This window comes from Acinonyx jubatus, chromosome C1 (assembly GCF_027475565.1).
Source record: "Acinonyx jubatus isolate Ajub_Pintada_27869175 chromosome C1, VMU_Ajub_asm_v1.0, whole genome shotgun sequence".
NCBI classification, from domain to species: Eukaryota; Metazoa; Chordata; class Mammalia; order Carnivora; family Felidae; genus Acinonyx; species Acinonyx jubatus.
Genome location: NC_069381.1, coordinates 87,406,552 through 87,425,731, shown reverse-complemented (window position 1 = coordinate 87,425,731; position 19,180 = coordinate 87,406,552). Strand labels below are relative to the sequence as shown.

Sequence of the window (19,180 nt, the reverse complement as noted above, 5' to 3'; positions counted from 1 at the left end):
ATTTGTACAGCAACACTAGGAAACTAATGCAAATACCTTCCTAGGCACTAAAGTAACAAAGTCTATTTTAAGTAGTGGTTTTAACCTACTTACTTTGGTGATCATAATGACTGGATAATGTCATTATCATTAGCACAGAAAAAGAAAATACTGAACTCTTGTAGTACAGTCATAAAATCGATATAAAAATCTGGCTAATGATGGTGGCAAAGATTATCATGTGCCTGATGCATGATCTTACTCTCCACAACCACAGGTAGTAGGCAATATTATCCTCATTTTACAGAAGAGGAAAAACAGGCACAAGTAGGTTAGGAAGTATCACAAGGTAAAAGGTCACAATTTAAATCCAAGTCTTTCTGATTCCATGCAATATTCTTCTGCACACTGCCTTTAGTCCTTCTTCTAAATCTACACAATAACAATCTGATTGATTTTTCTTAATTGAATTGACTATATGTGTGGGCTTTTAAAGCCTCCAATAGGGGCACCTGGGTGGCTCAGGTAGTTGAACACCAGACTTTGGCTCAGGTCATGATCTCATGGCTAATGGGTTTGAGCCTGTGTCAGGCTCTGTGCTGACAGCTCAGAGCCTGGAGCCTGCTTTGGATTCTGTCTCCATTTCTCTCTGCCCCTCTCCCACTTGAGCACTGTCTCTCTCTCTCCCTCAAATATAAATAAACATGAAAATAAATAAATAAATACATACATACATACATACATACATACATATATACATAAATAAAGTTGCCTCCTATAATAATGAATCACTGGAAAGGAATTTGCTCACATATCACAAGCATTTATCTGAATTCTTTTAGTCCTGTCAATCAGCATAAGATAATTACCACAGAACATATTTCCTCTCCTACTCATAAATTCTCCATATGTCTCCTGCATGTCTTACATTTCCCCCAAATCAAATGATTCTGACTTGTCCCTTCAGGGAAATGGCATGCATATTGATTACAATGAGAATGGGCTTTGATGTCTTCTAGTCCCTGTGTGGAGTTTCTGTGCTGCCCCTCAGAATGTCTTGACTGTCTCCTGCATCCTCAGAGCCCAGTTTCCTCATTGTAAACTGAGGGTTAGGCTAGCTGCTTAGCATAATGGCAGGCACACACTAAGCTATTATTACAATTATGCCTTCAATAAGTATACTTTACGTAGAACTAGGAAAATGTGTGGATTATATGAAATTGACCACAAATGTATTGTGAGTTATATAATTTAAACCATCAGCTTTCTAGTTTCTATCATGAAAAGGAACTTAAAAAAAAAAGACACAGAAATCAAAGACGGCATTTTCTTTCCTGTGTTATTTAAAGAATTTCCTACAAATCAAAACACAAAATAGTTCTGAAAAGCTAATCTTCACAATAAGAAAGATTCTGTAAAGGTTCAAATTCTATATAGAAAATAAATGACTTATATAAGCAGATTTAGCACCAAGCTGTTTCCACATTTCCTCTGATAAAACATAATCGCCCCATATTTCCCATCCAAATCGCTTTTGCATCATAATAGGAACCAAATGGTAAAAATAAAAGGTATTTACTGGGATTTTTTTTTCTTGAAAATTCAGTCTACCCAAATGATTGAATACTCACAAAAAGGTGTTAAGGAAAATGATGATGGTATCAAGGGAGACAAAATACATTTTCTTTTTTAAAATGTTATCTACTTTCAAATTAGGTACTTCTTAAATTTTGTTTTCATCATCATTAGGATTAATGACAGTGAGGCAGTAAAGTGTAGTGGCTGAGAGTGTGGACTCTCTAATCAGGGTTTTGGGTTATCATCCCTTCTTCACCGTTCACAACTTGTGAGGACTTGGGCAAGCCATACATCCATTCATTCCTCAGTTTCCTCATATGCAAAATATAAATATAAATAATACTAATCTCATAGAGTATCTGAGAAAATTATATGAATGCATGTAAAATGCTTTAAGACAGTGCCCAGCACATAGATAAGCATCATTTAAAATTGAAACTATTATTAATATTCAAACTTATGGTGTGTCTTATGAAGAAATAGTGTCAAATAGCTATTTAAAAATAATACAAATAGCTACCATGCACTGAACACGTATTCTGAGCCAGGCCCTATAATGTGTACACTATGCTATATACAGGATTACCATCCCAATTTCACAGACGATGGAACTAACGAGTGTATAGAGGAGTTATCATTGCACACTCTAGCAACGGGAGAACCAAGTTTGTTTTTGCTGTCCCTCAACTGTGTACCAAACATTCAGAGGGATTCTTAAGATGCAAAAAAAACTTCCATCAGGTCTCTTCTCCTGACACCAGATAGGTTTTCATTTTGAACCTGGTTCTAAAATTATCTTCTCTAAAAGAAGAGACTGATATAGTGACTTTTGAAATCACTTGTGAAAGTGATTCAGCAAGGGAACACTTTTAGGAGAAGAATGAGAAGGAAGTAAAATAGGGCACCCATCAAGATGTGGTCTCTGTTGGAGACTAGCTGTGTCTTGGAGTATCAGTTGTACCACACACTTAAGGGGCCAGCCCTTTGTACACTGTTTGTCAGTAAGTAGCCTTTAACAGCCCCAGGAGTTGGGGAGCAGAGGGCAAATGGTCTGCTGAGCAAGACAGCTGCCACTTCTCCAAAGCCAATGCTGTGAACAAGGGGCAGCTATGAGCCCTTAGAAACCCCACTGCTCCCAGTATCTGGGGAGAGGGCACACTGGCCCAGGGAATGGGCACCAATAGCATATACTTCCATCCACCTTTTGTTATAAGGTCTTTCTTTAAGGAGACCCAACCTCTCCTTTAGTCAATGAGTTCTATATCTGATCACATGATCACAGGCTAAATTCTAGACATTAGGCAAAGGATGTTGACTCCTACTGGATAGCTGATTTCAGCATTCTGCTTATTTACTTTAAATATGTATTTATATCTATATATAGATATCTATATATACATATACATCTAGATAGATAGATGATAGATTCATAGATAGATAGATAGATAGATAGATACATGTAAATATATATTCAGTACTTCTGCTGGCTACCTATTTGTTCTGACCTGGGAACATCATGTTCTATGAGCATTTCCATAGATCATGGTGAGCCAGGTGCCTGCCCCTGGCTGGTATCCTGACCTTCCTGCCCATTTTGGTAATTACATTCACATTATTTCTGGCACAGAAGTGCTGCCACCTGGCTTTTGTTATGCTGGGATCCTATCATCTCACTGATACAAGAGAGCATGTGTCTGTAATAGCATGTCCTCCCATCAGCCCTGTAGAGAGAAGACAACCTCAGTTGAGTTTCTCAGTGATACTGGTGTCCTCCTTATAAACACATACCTTTTCCATCTTGGAAAACAGTCATTTTGTGGGTTTCCAATATTTTATGGTGGACCCAGTCTAATATACCCAATTCTTTTTGCCTTTTTTTTTTTTTAATCCTTGACTCCAGTATGTCAGAGATTTCTAGCTTCTGTACTTTATTTAGCATGGGCCATTTAATTTTCCAAGATTATACGAGTCAACCAAACAGTATATTAGGAATACTTTCCAAGCCCCTTGCCAGGGTGTTAATCCTGTGTTGTGAGAGAATGTTCTCATACCAAAAGACTGCATTTTTCAGCTTTTAGTCTTTGATCCAGCTCTCTCAGAATACACTGCTGGGCACATTTTCTTTTTTCCTGCTGATACATGTTAGCCAGATCTTGCAGCTCCTTTGGCATATAATCCATCTCCTCCCTTAGTAGGCCAAGCTCTTTCGCAGTGAGGTTTTGCTTAATGCTGGCCTGATTAACATGGTTCATACCAAATATAATAAATAAGGGTCTGCTTTCCCATAGTGATTTTTGCATTTTAAACATAAATACTGTTAACTCAAATGCTTATTTTTATGCAAACATTTCTCTAACTAGGAAAATGATTTCACTGCAAACATTTTAACCTTCTTTCTCTCAGTATGCATGGCTCTGAGGGTAGGAGTGGAGGCAGATTCCAAGGAGGACAAGCATTGTTTTGTAAGGCATCTGCCTCATTTGAGCCCTCTCTATTAGTGGGGGTGTGGGGGTGCAGGTAGAGTTGGCTAGTATTAAAGCTAAGAGGTGAATCTCAAGTACATCAATCTAGATATCCCAATCTTAAGTTTCAGGACCCCACTCCTTTCTCATTAAGGCTCGGTTTTTGGCCTAGGATACTTGCCTAGACTAAAATTCCATCTTCCTTACAGATTTCCCAGGTTTACAGTTAGGTTCTGTGTCTCATCTTCAGCTTTGTCTGTTGTCTGGCTGTGGACAATAAGTCTCTAAAAGGGCTGCTCAGGAGGCTTTCCAACCCTCCTACAAGGCTGATCAAAGATGTGGGTCTCTGATTTTCTCCTTTCAATACATCAGTGACACTTAGCAACAAACATCACATTCCACAGTCCTTATAATTACCATATACATTATACCTTAAACATTAGAAATGTTACACCAGCTAGAGAATTCCTTTTCATCAACGGCCTGTTCTCGTTAATTGGTGACAGTCTGAGTCATCAGTGTTACAGCATTCCAGGCCCTCCTGATATTTTACTTACCTTACTGGGATATTTATTGCCATCTTGCTAACAAGTGAGTCACCTTCACCACTCCATTCTTACAGTCGGCTTTCAAGAATCATTTTGGCGCCATTGTAGGTCAGGATTTCACAAATCAGAGCCTTAGATGGGTCACCCTTTTGGAAGTGATAAAGAAATACTCTCATGAGGAGACCTAGGGTTCCAGCAGGAGGCAGTAGGAGTGAGGGAGTGGTCTTTGTATCCCAGAGTCTGTGTGGCAATGGGGTCTGGCTGTGGTGGTGTAAAGTCCTCTGGGAGGCAGTTTCATTCCAGGTATGGGCAGTGCTCCTGCAAAGGGGAGATTATGAGTCAATAGTCAATAGTTGAGTGTAGGTGTTCTTGCCCTATATAGAGGATCTTGGGAGCACATTAACAGCAGCCACCGTGCCATGTTTCTGAAACATAATTCAAAGCAGTGCTTCCAAAACATAATACCCATGTATCAGGTTTTTTTTTTTCACTTGTTACTTATTTTGCTCTACTTATCACATTACTCTCCCCCAACGTATGTATTTTTACCACATTTTATGCTGTTTTTCCACACATTTAACTCAATTATTAAGTTCCTGTAGTGCAATAGATTATGTCTAATTTACTCTTATACTTAAGAAATTAAGCTACCTGCCTGGGATAATCTACAGCTTCAAATGTGGATGTTGACACTCCCAAAATTCTCTATTTGATTGTCAGAAGCATGGCAGAGGGCAACATTTCTCCTTCCAGCTTATACCACCAAAAATGAAGGCTCTCATGTGTTATTCTCTGGTCACATATAAAGAATTCTCTTGGGGCAGCAGGGTGGCTCAGTTGGTTAAGCATTTGACTTTGGCTCACGTCATGATCTCATGGTAGGTGGGTCAAGACCCGACGTCGAGCTCTGTGCTGACAGCTCAGAGCCTGGAGCCTGCTTCAGATTCCATGTCTCCCTCTCCTCTCTCCTTTCCCTACTCTCGCTCTGTCTCTAAATATACAAATTAAATAAATAAATAAATAAATAAATAAATAAATAAACATTGAAAAAATTTAAAAAGAATTCTCAGTCAATACTTTTATTCTTGAGTAGGCTTTTTGAGGACATAAAAATTTTTTAAAAATGGGGGCATCTTAGTGACTTAGTCGGTTAAGCTTCTGACTCTTGATCTAAACTCAAGTCTTGATCTCAGAGTCTTGAGTTCAAGCCCCATGTTGGGCTCCATGCTGGGCATGGAACCTACTTAAAATAAATAAATAAATAAATAAATAAATAAATAAATAAATAACCGAAGACTCCCTTGCCGAATTATCAACACTAACTAAAACCTTCATGCATAAGTGTAAATTCATTCATATTTTCAGAAAAACCAAGAGCACAATAGGAATAGCATCTGAAGGAGCAAAGGTCCATCACATCAACAGTGGAAGTAGCATAAGCAGTGAAAGAGAGCACATTGCTCAATATTTTCAGACTCTCAGAAGACAGTTGTTTAAAGTGAGCAATTTAAAGGGAATTTTGTTTTTAATTTTAGTATTATTTTTTTTAATCTTAGAGAGACAGAGACAGAGACAGATACAGAGAACATGAGTGGGGGACAGAGAGAGAATCTTGAACAGGTTCCATGCTCAGCACAGAGCCCGCTAGGGGGTTCAACCCCACAACTCTGGGATCATGACCTGAGCTGAAATCAAGAGTCAGATGTTCAAATCAGCTACCCCAGGTGCCCCTACAGGGGAATCTTTTTAGAGATTTATGCTCCAACAGTGATGCCAGACCCCCAAACTTTGAACATGCAACAGCAACAGAGAAACTGGTATGGAGGACCACACTTCCAGATTGGTTGTCCACCACCCTCAAGGTGATACTTGAATACTGACCCCCACCCCCACCCTCAGAAACATGTCCCTATAAGGGCAGAGTCTGGGAGTTGGAGAAGAAGAAAGATTTACCTGTTAATCCTAGAAGTTGAGGGCCTTAATATTATATTTTGAAAAACTACATTATTTTTCTTCCCAAATTGGAAACAACTCAGTTATGTATATGTGTCATGATTGAAAACAAACCAGTCATTTGTTAGATTAGTAAATCGGAGGAAGAGAGAATAAATGACTATGTGAATTTGATCTGTGAAATTCCAGTACCAAAATGTATTAGCTCAAATGTGCACAGGTTAATGCAAAGAAATCCTACAATATTTCAGAAGATTATAGTCTGAAACTACCCCACAATTACTTTCAATGACAAGTTAGAAATGTGATTCTTTTTTCTTGTGGTACGTGATTGGACTATTAATGCCTGTGGGTAAAGAAAATTCTTCTCTAAGGAATCATACAGAAATCATCAGTAAAGTGTTCCACATTATGTAATTACATTTTTTTTTGCTTAATATTTAATAGGCTCCATGTAAAGGATGTGAAAATGTTTCAATAATCCTCACACCTAAATTTAGAGGATACTATATTTCAAGTTAGACTGCATATCAACATTCTGTATAGAAACATTACATCAAAAAGACATGTTAGCTTTCTAACCTAAATTTTTATTGTTGGTCAAGAAGGTACCTGTGTACATTTCCTCGTTCTCAAATTTCCTTCTCTTTATATTACATCTTGCAGTATCTTTTTGTTTCTTAATAATTCCATTCAAACTTCTGCTTTGTGAAACTTGCCGCGCTCCCACCAACTCACATTGAAGTAGGATTGATCCGATTTTCTTCATTGTATTTATTCTTCTTACATCATCTTTGTTACAGTACCTACAACATCATGTTGTAAATATCAGTTGCTAATTTGGAGTCTATATAAGTTGGTGATCTCCTTGAAGGTGGGTGTCCTTTCTTACTCTGTTTTACCAGCAACTTATACAGTGTCAAGATCTTATTTAACAGTGCTCAACCATTTTTTTAAGTGAATAAATATATGAATAGATTTTGTCAGAAATTATTACATAAATATTTAACATGCTCTCTACTTCTTTATTTCCAGAGTGTAGGTATGGTCAGTATTCAGAAATGCAAAGTCTTAATACTATGGGAGTACATATGTGCCATATTATGTCCTTCTGTTTTGTTGTCTTGACTTGGAAAGCCCTAAATTTCCTTTAGCATCTTTTCAGAATGCACATTTGAAAAAAATTTAATTAATGGCCAATTGAAAAACTCTCCATGACTCCTGATTACTACTGGGGGAAATAAGGGAATAAGGAACTATGTTGTCTTCCATAGGATTTAAACTCTTTCACCAAGACTTTAGCTAATATTCAGAAGGATTGTTCTCCCCAAAATAGACTCACCATGCCAACTTCATCTCCCCTCAGTTTTTAAGCAAAAAAATGTTGTAAGGAAAATGACTTTGAGCCAATTAGAAAATTTCAAATGGTAAGTTTTATCTCTGGTTTACAGATCCTTAAAATAATTGTTGATATTTATGTTTCAAAATTTCACCGGTTTCAACCTTCACAGATCTTACATTTAACTTTCTCATTAGCCTGCAAGTCTGCAGTACCTGAAGATGATTGCCTAAGGATGTTATATAGACTTGTCTTTATGAGATGTCATCTGCACTGTAAGTGAGCTTTTTAAACTACTAGAAAGCCTTTTAGCAACCAGAGAAGAAAAGCTAGATTTTCCAAAGGGTTGATCTCTACAACAGTGCAGTCAATTGTTGCTGGTAGGCTTTTGTTGATCTGCAATCATCAACACACTTAATTCTTCAAATGAAAAAAGTCTTGAAGTCTGTAATATAAACATTAGATGCCCTGAAAATTTTTACTTCTATTTTAAAGGTACAACTTATCATCAAAATCATGTTCATTGCAAGTGTTTTCTTGGCAATTTACTTGTCATAAATGTCTATTGTACTGACATGCTCTGCAGGGAGTAGTATATGTTTACTCTCACGTACTTATGAATTTGTAAACAGATGCAGTGACAATAAAGGTAAAAAATATTATGACTTGCAAACCTCCAGTGATGAGATTTGTTTTGTTGTAATTCCACATTCCAAGGTCTAAACTGAATCCATATTTCAAAAAAGAGAAACACATTATCATTTTTTCATACTGTGAACACATAAAAGCACATGTTGCTTTTGCGTATTGGGAAAGTGTGAGTGGGAAAAAATAAGTCCATATGAGACAGATTTTTTTAAGGCACCTTGAAAGAGAGGGAAAAAAAATTGAAAATAAAAGAATTTGAGTGTACAACTGCCTTATATAGTTGTGGCAGGTAAGATAAAGATAAACACAGAAAAATCATACATATCCAGACCTCATTTCAAACTTCGAAATGTCTTAAAATTGCCCTATTATCTCAGGATACTCAACTTTTGTCACTGTATAAAAATAGCCTGTTATGTCAATCATGATATTGGAGATTATGGTCAGAGCAATATATATTTCAAGAACATTCATTTATTTATGCATGTATCAATTCATCCTGCATGTATTTACTGTGTTCCTATTTTGTACAAATAGATGTGACAGAAATTTCTCCTCTCTTAAAATCTTTCTTGGAGCTAATATTCTAGAATATCTTTCCTTTTTTTGTACATTTTTAGTTGATGGCTACAAATGGCCCGTGACAAATGATGACAAATAAAACATTGTCTGCCTCAGGTATCATCAATCAGCCTTTCATTTGCTTAATGTTTATTCAAGAATAACTTTGTGTAATCTGTGTTTATCTTAAAGAAGCCTAAGACATTCCTTTTATTCATATCCTCTGTAATATACTCAGTTATCAAAATAATGACTGCTTTTTTGACATTTTAGATATCAGATTTTTTTAAATTAAATAAAATTAGATATGCCATGTGATGAATGTAACACAACTCACACACATACTTGAAATTTAAGTTCTTTCATATTGATGTATCTTTTGTGATACATCAAGAAAGACAAATAAAACAGAAGAGAGAAGTCAGAAATAGCTCACATATTAAATTTATTAAATGAAATAATTGATGTAGACATGTATCTATGTATGTATGTATGCAGGACCTGAGTATCCCAATATCCATATGAGGAAAAAAACAACAAACAAACCTTGACTCCTACCTCACATTATACATAGAAAATAAATTGAGATTAGTATAAACATAAACCCTAGAGTAATCCCAACCTTCCTTAAATTTTTCCCATCTAACACACTAAATATTTTACTTTGTATTGAATTGTATTTTTGTTTTGTTTTGTTTTGTTGCCTGCTTCCTCCATCTAGAATAGAAGCTATAGGGAAATAAGATTTTGTCTACTTTTGTTCTTTTGTAAATGTACCATGTATAAGTTGCTCAACAATATTTATTGAATGAATGAATGCCTTAGAATAGTTTGCCTTTGTATGAAGAGGTAACATGGTCCACAATATGGTACAAAGGTCTTGATCAAATTCTCTAAAGAATTTTTATCCTTTCAATTTCATCAGAAAATCAAAATCTCATATTAGAATGATAGCATCCACTCCTATTTATTATGTACCACCTGAGTGTCAGGGACCATGTGAGATACTTTACATTGAACATCTTGTTTTTCTATGTAATATTCCATAAAATAGGGCTTCTGGTAGCTAAATAACTTGCTTACAATCACAGAAGTAGATATTTGAGCATGATTTAATCTAGGTCTGTCTGAAACAAATCTAGTTTGTGTTTACTAAGTGAAACCTAATGTGTATAATGTACTTAAATATGCTATGTAACATACTGATATGAAATCACAAGGCATCTAATTCTTTTTAAAATTAATTTTAGTTCCTCTTTTTGCACTTTAAGACCTTTTCTTTCTGTTATTCTGAAACAAATTTTAATTTTTCTATTGAAGCATAGTTGTGGAATGATTAAGATACAGCACAGAAAATATAGTCAGTAGTATTCTTTTTTTTTTAATTTTCTTTTTAACGTTTATTTTTGAGACAGAGAGAGACAGAGCATGAACGGGGGAGGGTCAGAGAGAGGGAGACAAAGAATCTGAAACAGGCTCCTGGCTCTGAGCTGTCAGCACACAGCCCGACGTGGGGCTCGAACTCACGGACCGCGAGATCATGACCTGAGCTGAAGTCGGCCGCTTAACCAACTGAGCCACCCAGGCGCCCCTACTCACTAGTAGTCTAATAGCATTACATGGTAATCAGATGCAGCCACTACACACTTGTGGTGACTTTAGCATAATGTATAGAGTTGTTGAATCACTATGTTGTACACCTGAAACTAATGTAACACTGTGTATCAAGACACTTATTCTTAATTCAAATGTACATCTAAGATAGAATAAAAGTTAAGGAATTAGCTAGAGTTAATTCTACCTGTAAAGATGGGAGTTTCCTATTAATGCCAGATTAAGTCAACAAGTTTTCTGATAATGCTGAATCTGAGCCATGACAGAAGTTTTCAATAGAGGAGCTTTTTCCCCCCAATTACACAGAGGTATTAAACATATTGGAACAGAAAATATTTCTTCATTTCATGAAAAGTTGAAATCAGATAATTCCACAATAACCGTAGCTTAGTTTACTCGATATATTGGAAAAATTTGTGTCAGTATTTACTAAATCAGTTTACAATAGTCATTTTAGAGCATATTCTGTTTTGGAAAAATGACAATGAGCACTTCTGTGAAAAGATGTCTCTGTCGGTAGTGAAATAAAATAACACCCTAGAAAGAAAAATGGTCAGCTTTTGCTCCGAGAGTCTCCAGAACAAATAATTGATCTATCTGTTATCAGAATTTCTGGGAGCATAGCAGAAAGTAAGGTGGACAAGTTACTCTGAGTTGGTATCAGAGGGTATTGGTTTGCAGCTTAGAAATCAGAAACATGGAGTAGTAAACCCAAAGTTTGAAAGAAATTTCAAAATTCTGTGTTCTAACCTAAAGAAAAACTCAAAATTATAGTTCTGCCTATCTGACACAGTTTCTCAACTTTGGCATTATTAACATTTGGGGTTGGAAAATTTGCTGTGGAGGGCTACCCCATATGCTGTGGGATGTTTAGCTGCTCATACCCACTAGTGGGCTCATACCCACTAGATGCCAGTGGCACCATCCCCCAAGTCGTGACAACCAGAAGTGTGTGCAGACATTGCAGATGTCATCCCTTCCCCATTTATAACCGCTGATCTAATATGTTGGTTGGCATATCTAAAATTTAAATGCTTTGCGACTACATCTGATACACCAGTTATTAAAGAACACTTAAATTTATCTCTCAAGTACCACTGGTGAGAAGCTGAGTTTTCTTTGCCTGCTGATACCAATGTTGCTGGATGTGTGCTGCAGACCTTGTCATATTTATAGCCTAAGACTTTGTGTTTATCAAATAATGAAACTAGTATATTAATATTATACCCAACATTGTCATCTTTAGAACTGCATTATCCATCCTCTCAGCTAACTTAAAATGAATCGTTCTCTTACTCATCAACATTTTTCATTGAAATGATAAGATACAAAATGTATTTTCTTAAAGTGAATATTAATATGTTGGTCTTATACCTGATATTAAAGATGAGACATGCAAATTAATATCTAGTAAAATTATGTACTGTCATTGAAATAAATTTTGCTCTGTGGTACTGAAATGAAAGGCTGTAGACTTGGAGACCTGGTGATGCATTGGAGAGGGAATGATTCCTGCAGTTTATTCACTGGGGCAGTTAGACAATAAATATTTAATGAGCATCTACTCTGTGTAACATATTATTTCTAAGGAAACAAAAAAGTATCCACTAGCCAAAATTCTTCATGGAGTTTATGTCCTAGTTGAGAGAGCACATAATAAGCAAATGGACAAATACAGAAAAATATAATTGTACATTGATACGTAGGAAGCAAAGCAGGACAAGGACTAGAGAACTTTACATGGAATGATCAAGGAAATCTCTCCTCATGGGTGATACAATAAAGAGAATCCTGAATAAAATAGGAGAGCAAGCTTCATGGAGACCTAGGAGAAAAGAAGAATATTCCAAGAGAAGAAATAAAGTGCAAACTTTGAAGTCAGAATCAGGTTAGCCTATTGAAAGATTGGCAAGGAAATGAGTGTGACCAAATGAAGTGAGTAAATAGGAATGTTACAGGAACTGAGGTTGGAGAAGTAGGCAAGAGTCCTGTCACACAGAGCCATTGAAGTGAGGCGAAATTTGGTCATTACTCTCAATGGGTAAGACTCTCAATGGATCTTATTTACATTTATAAATGGTCTGGCTGCTCTGTAAAAAAGTGTCCATAAAGTGAAAAGAATTGAACAGTGAGAATTATAAGGAAGACACTGCATTGCATAGCCTTGGGGTAATGCCGGTGGTTTGGCTAAGGACAGAATCACTGGAGGTGATGAGAAATAAGCAGACTCAGGAGATATTTTGAAGAAGGAACTAACAGGGCTTGCTGTAAGACTGAATATTTACTGTGATTGAAAGTACTCAAGAACAAGTTAAAGGAGGTGGTCTTGAATGACAATGTGAAAATTAGTGTCATTTTCTAAGATGGGGAAACTGCAGAAGGAACAGGTGTGGGGTAGGAGTGTAAGAGGGAGATCAAATGTCTTTTCACGTTAAGTTTGACCTGATCTCTAAATATTAAACAAGTACCATTTTATCTAAAAGGCAAACCAGATTTTTTCCTTTCACTTATCTTTTAGTTACTAGTTTCGTATATTTTTCTTGATACATCAGGTTTCCTGCTTATCCCCAATTTATTTATTTATCTTCTAGCTGTGCCACAGAAAATATAGGAGTTTTAATAGGTGTTTATCACAGTGATTTTATTTTCTTTAAATGCAGCATTATCTATCTAAGCCTGAGTAGCTTGAAAAATAAAGCCTGTGAAAAAAGCAAGGCATGAGTAAATTAAATTTTAGAGGTCTACCTTTCTCAGACAACTGGTAAATACTGACAAATACTGATTTGAAACACAGATGTTTAATGTTAAACTATAACTTTTCAAACTTTAAAATTTTGCTTAATTCTAACACTTTGGATGTGTGTACAACTTGTGGGGTCTCTTCTTAAAAGTATGCAGTTTGACATGATAAAAATCCAAGATTGTGCTCTGAATGTGTAAAAAAGCAATAAATCTAGGGATTCCTGGGTGTCTCAGTTGGTTAAGTTTCTGATTCTTGGTTTTGGCTCAGGTCATGATCTTATGGCTCATGAGTTCAAGTCCAACATCAGGCTCTGTGCTGACATTGCAGAGTCTGCTTGAGATATTCTCTCTCTCTCTCTCTCTCTCTCAATATCTCTCTCTCTCCCTCTCTCTGCCCCTGCCCCACTTGCATGCTTCCTCTCTCTCTCAAAATAAATAAATAAACTTAAAAGAAACAGTAAATCTCAGTTTGAGCACATTTGATATACTAACTCATTGGGAAATAAAAAAGCTGCAACACACAGCTTCATAGTAAAAGTACAACTTACAATTATGACTGCTATTAACTAGTATTCCACATTAGTACCTTTTTTTATATAATACTTTAATTGAAAATCAAACCAAAATCAAAGAGCAAGCATGTATTTATAGAGTGTCTTGAAGTATTTCAGCACAAGTCCATTTTGTAAAACTTTCCATGGGCTACCTTTTTAAAATGAAGCCTGAACTGCAAACATTATTTCAGCAAAGAAAGGCATTTTATTAATCCATTGATATCTTAGGAATAACGATCTGTTTCTGAACAGATCTTAAAGACGTGTTCCCTAAAATAAATTGAGAAAAGGGAAAGATCAGAACCATGTGGTTCTTCATTCCTGAGTCAGAAGCTACTCTACTGGGAAGTCTGAAGGCACTTTTATGATCCATAAGATTAGGGAGAGAAGGACAGAGAAAGTAAGGGAAATATAAAGACATTGTCCTGCTGCACTATTTAGTCTGGGCCCAGTCCTTGCCTACTACATTGCTCTGGCTTTTTAGTAAAGGAATATGACATATAGTTTGAAAAAGCTTACTTCCACGCAAGTCATTGTTCTTTCGAATTCACTTTATACTCATGGAACAAAGAAAACAAAAATATAAATGAGACAAAGCTCTTAAGTCAGATAAATGAATTTTATCATACTCTAGGCAAGAAAAGTAAATTCTATTATTTCATTATGCTAAAAGAAACATTAGCAACTCCTGGGGTTTAGTAATAGGACATAGTCTGTTTTACCTCTAGGTCATTTGATAATTTTAAGTGACCTGTGGAGACTGAAAATGTTCTATGCTGTTTTCTATCTCTGTGACAGCAGGACTGGGGAAAGATGATTAAGAACAGTCTTTACGTATGAAAATAATGAATGAATATTCATAAATGAATATACAAGAACAATTTATATTCAGGAAACAGTTAACAAAAATATGTTTAGATTATCACACTTATAATTATGAAAATTAACTAAATCCACTAAATCCTTCAATACTTGGTAAATTTTGAATTTGACCTTTAGTATTAGACTCTGAAAATAGGTAACAGTCAACTGCAGTCTTACTTAACTTGGAAAAATAGCATATTTACTAAATCTCACTTTAAAGCATACCCATGAGTGGTAAATCTACTAAAAGTACAATAATAAAAAAAAAATTTTAAAAAAAGGATCCAAAAGATTTCAGTACACACTTATTTCTCTATAACTGAATTTAAATTCTAATACTGGTCCTTATTTAACCTAGAGGTCAAACTGTAACACAATTCAGGTCAAGGGTAAGTCACCAATCTAATTTTTTCTTTTTTAGTTATATACAGGACTTTTTTTCCCTTCTTTTTTTTCCCCCATTGAGTTTCAGGATTCTTTTTGAATTTGTTCTGAACTCTGGAGGTTAAATAGTATCTCTGGAACTCTGATGGTGATGGTAGGGTTGGTGGTTGTGTGGTTCGTAGTCCTTAATCATTATCACTGATTATTATTTAAATACATGCCATCCTCACTGGCTCCAGATGTCAGCAACTACCTTCTTGGAGACCACTAAGACACTCATGTTCAGCATCTTGGGTTGATCAAGTCTTTGTATGTATGACTTTTTCACCATGACACTGTTCAGATAGGTCAACTTTTCTTCAGGCATATCTTAAGCCCTGCAGGTTGGACAAGAAAAACTCATATACCTTCCTCCTTCCCAGAGCATTTAGCTTCAGCAATTGACAAATGAATAGGAGTTTTTCAGGTGTCTCATGAGAATGTCAAGTCTCCTAGAAAATTCCTCATGCCCAGTGACTTCTTATTTACTCAGCTAAAACCCCAGGTGTAGTGTAAAAAAAGAGTTTTGGGTTGTAATGCAACTGACATTAAGCTTTTGATTGCTGAGGCATCCATTTCAAAGACATAGATCTTAAATAAACAAGTGGCCAGGTGCATGACACAGCTATTAGCTAAACAACTAGATGAAAAAACAGGCTGCCCCCCATGCATGAAGTTTTCATTTTAGAAAGTCCTGGGTAACCTAGACAACTGACCAAATGAGTGACCCTGCATCCTAATACACACTTTTATGTTTTAAATTTGCCATTAAAGAGTGAGCCCATGAAGCCCTAAGCCCCCACCGTCAATTCCAATAAAAGCGGTACCCAAGGTGCATGCTTTCTCTCTCTTTCTACCTGCAGCTTTGTGGTATGTCCCCTGGCATGCCTGTACTGTCTAGGACATGTGAGTAATAACTTTGATTTTTCCCAGTTCCTTGAGAGTTGTTGCTTAGGTATGTCTTGCAATCATGATGAGAACCACAAGGATTCTTCAGTGACAAACAATGGCTCGGCCATAAATAGTGGGGACCCAGGTAAGTGACGCAGGCATTCCTAGCAGATAGCATCACTGTCAGTAGGCTGAGACCTTCAGGAAACTGTAGGCCTAACTGGTCATTAGCCCCAGAGACTGACTACTCCTGTTCCTACTTCTCTTTGTTCTCCAATTCTTAGACATCTGAAACTGTATGTACATTGTGACCCTCCACAGTTTCCAAAATCTCCATAAAATTGCTTTAGTGCTAGCAAGAATTAGAACAGCTCTTCTCCAAATTTCTCCTGGGTGAAGCACCTTGCAAATATAATGGTTGAACTTGGGTTTCAGTGTCAAAATAAAATTATAATCTTCTGGATGAAAATTCTAGCAGCTTCAGCAGACCCAGTAGGCTGTCTCTGGCTTAAAACAACATTTCATTATTTATTATGATTTTGTGAGACAGGGATTCAAACAGAAGTTGGTTGGCAATTTTTCTATGCCAGTGACTGACTAGAGTCGCTCATTATTTTCACCTTATGGCTGTGCTGATGTGGAGAATTCAAAGCTTCATTCAAATGCTCAGTACTTTGGCAAGTACACCTGGAAAGCTGGGCTCAGCTGAGAAAAAGATTCCTTCTCCGTGTAGACTCAGAGCCAATCTCCATATATTTGTTTGTTTGTTTGTTTGTTTGTTTTTCCCACAGGACAGATAGACTTCTTACATGAAGTCTATCTTTGTGTCTGTTGTGGATTCTTTTTTGACACCAGAGTTATTTTGAAGGCTTAAATTCTGAACATTTGGGAATTTTAAAATTATATTCTGTTAAACTTATGTGTTGTTTTTTATCATTTCTGTGCTCAGAGACATTATCCGTAGGATTATATTTTGAAAATTTTGAAGTTTGCTTTATTGCCCAGCATATGATCTATTTATAACTAAAGCTTGGTAAAATATAGCCTATGGATAGTTAAAAGTTCATGTATTCTGCAATTGTTCAGTGCAATATTGTACATATGTTAATTATTATGTAGTTAATTGTATATTATACCAAGCTGAGTTATAATTAGCAATTATGACATTTGCTTATTTTTGCATTATATATTTTGAAGCTTTGTTATTTAGGGTATAAGAAATATTGTTTTATCTTCTTCTTGAGTTGATATTTTTTATCCTTATGGAACTTTTCTCTATCTCTCAATATACTCCTTGCCTTAAAAGTCTCCTTTGACGTTAATATTGCCTTACCAAATACCTGCTAAGGAGATAGTAACTTAACTCTTACCTGTGTAACTTCTGTCTGAACAGCATCAGTCAAGAGGAGTCTTTCTATAAATAACTGTGTTATGTAAAATAGTTACGACAAATATTTTAAAATATTTTTTATTTACTTGAGAGGGCCAAATATTAGGTCTAATTATATGTACTAAATATTATTTTACTGAATGCTAAAGGACTCTCTCCCTCTTTTGCAAAAATATATTACATATTTATACTTAAATTTATTGGTGATCCTGCTGTCAATCATTAATTCTTTAAAGTGGTTGCCTGTTTTGTGTGATTTAAGGAATGAAAATTTGAGCATTCTATTGGAATACTCAAATTTTCAAAAAAATACGAAATGAAATACAATGCATTCTTCCCCCTAAAGCAGCTATTTGAATGTGAGACCAAATTTTATGTTACTTATTACTTGATTTTTTACTTGTTTGGCTTCTTTGTTGTTGTTTCTGCTTGAGTTACCCATGGTTATAGAATAGTTAAATCTGGATAAAAGGACTAAGAAGGTATTGTATGTAAAGAGGGTCATCTGTTTCTTAGGACATGGTATTCTTGGCCAGTAAAATCAGTAGTCTGAAACTATCACAGTTACAAGGCTTGGTCCACCAAACATTATTTTAGCCTGAATACATGTATGACACACACATATCCTTATTATAAGTGTTTAAATACTGCTTTTTTGAAACAACTTATAAATTCTGTTAAAAGAATTAATTTATAGTAGCTTTCAAAAATCGTATTTTCTTGATCAAAAAACAAACACTGAAAGTGAAGTTACTGTCAGGTAGGGATTCATGATTTTTATTGTTCCTTTGAAATTACTTCTTAAAATCAAAAAGGTAAGAATTACTGGAATAAATCATATATTCTTGTTCTCCTACCACAACCTGATATATATATTTTTGTTTATTTATTTATTTTGAGAGAGAGAGAAAGGAGCAGCAGGGAGGGGCAAAGAGAGAGGGAGAGAGAATCCCAAGCAGGGTGTGTGCTGTCAGGGAGCCTGTCACAGGGCCCGAACTCATGAACCTTGAGATCAATATCTGAGCCAAAACCAAGAGTAGAACAGTCAACCAACCGAGCCACCCAGGCACCATCCGCCCCCCCCCCCCCCATAGCCTGGTATTTTAATATGGAACAATTTTATAGCCATAAATCTTTAGACTGTATTTATGTGTAGATATCTACATTGGTATAATCCTTTAAGCTTTTGGAAAGTATGGTTTGCCACTTGTGCACTTCACATAAAAATAAACATGGCAAAACATGTCTTTAGTAAAAGACATTTAGTCATGATGCTAGAAAAAATACTAAAGAAAGAAGACTTAGGTTAAAAGTTTTGTTTATTTGAATACTAAAATCTATGTAATTGTGATTTGTAAAAAATTCAAATAGAAAAATTTAGGACTGAATAAGTTCACTGAAATTGTGTAAATTTCATAGCATCATCAAAAACAACAACAATAGTAATATCTGTTGAGTCCCTTTTAGTGTGAGACACCATGCTAAACTTCATTCATGCATTGCCTCCTTAAATTATCGTAAAGAATAGATAAAATCAATCATGTTTTCACTTTCATTTTTAGATGAGGAAACTGAGGCACAAGGATTTTACAAAGTCCATATACCCAGTAATCAACACATTTGGTATTTGAACT

The 19,180-nt window shown here is 35.7% G+C and overlaps 1 long non-coding RNA gene across 2 annotated transcripts in view; it reads right to left on the bottom strand.

Moving 5' to 3' along the window:
- The window catches only part of LOC128313943 (uncharacterized), a 211,618-nt gene that overhangs the window by 159,466 nt on the left and 32,972 nt on the right, over positions 1-19,180 (bottom strand). For both annotated transcript variants that reach the window (XR_008295101.1, XR_008295100.1), the window contains exon 2: positions 4,577-4,885. This is a non-coding gene — a long non-coding RNA (uncharacterized LOC128313943). The remainder of the gene's footprint in view (positions 1-4,576; positions 4,886-19,180) is intronic.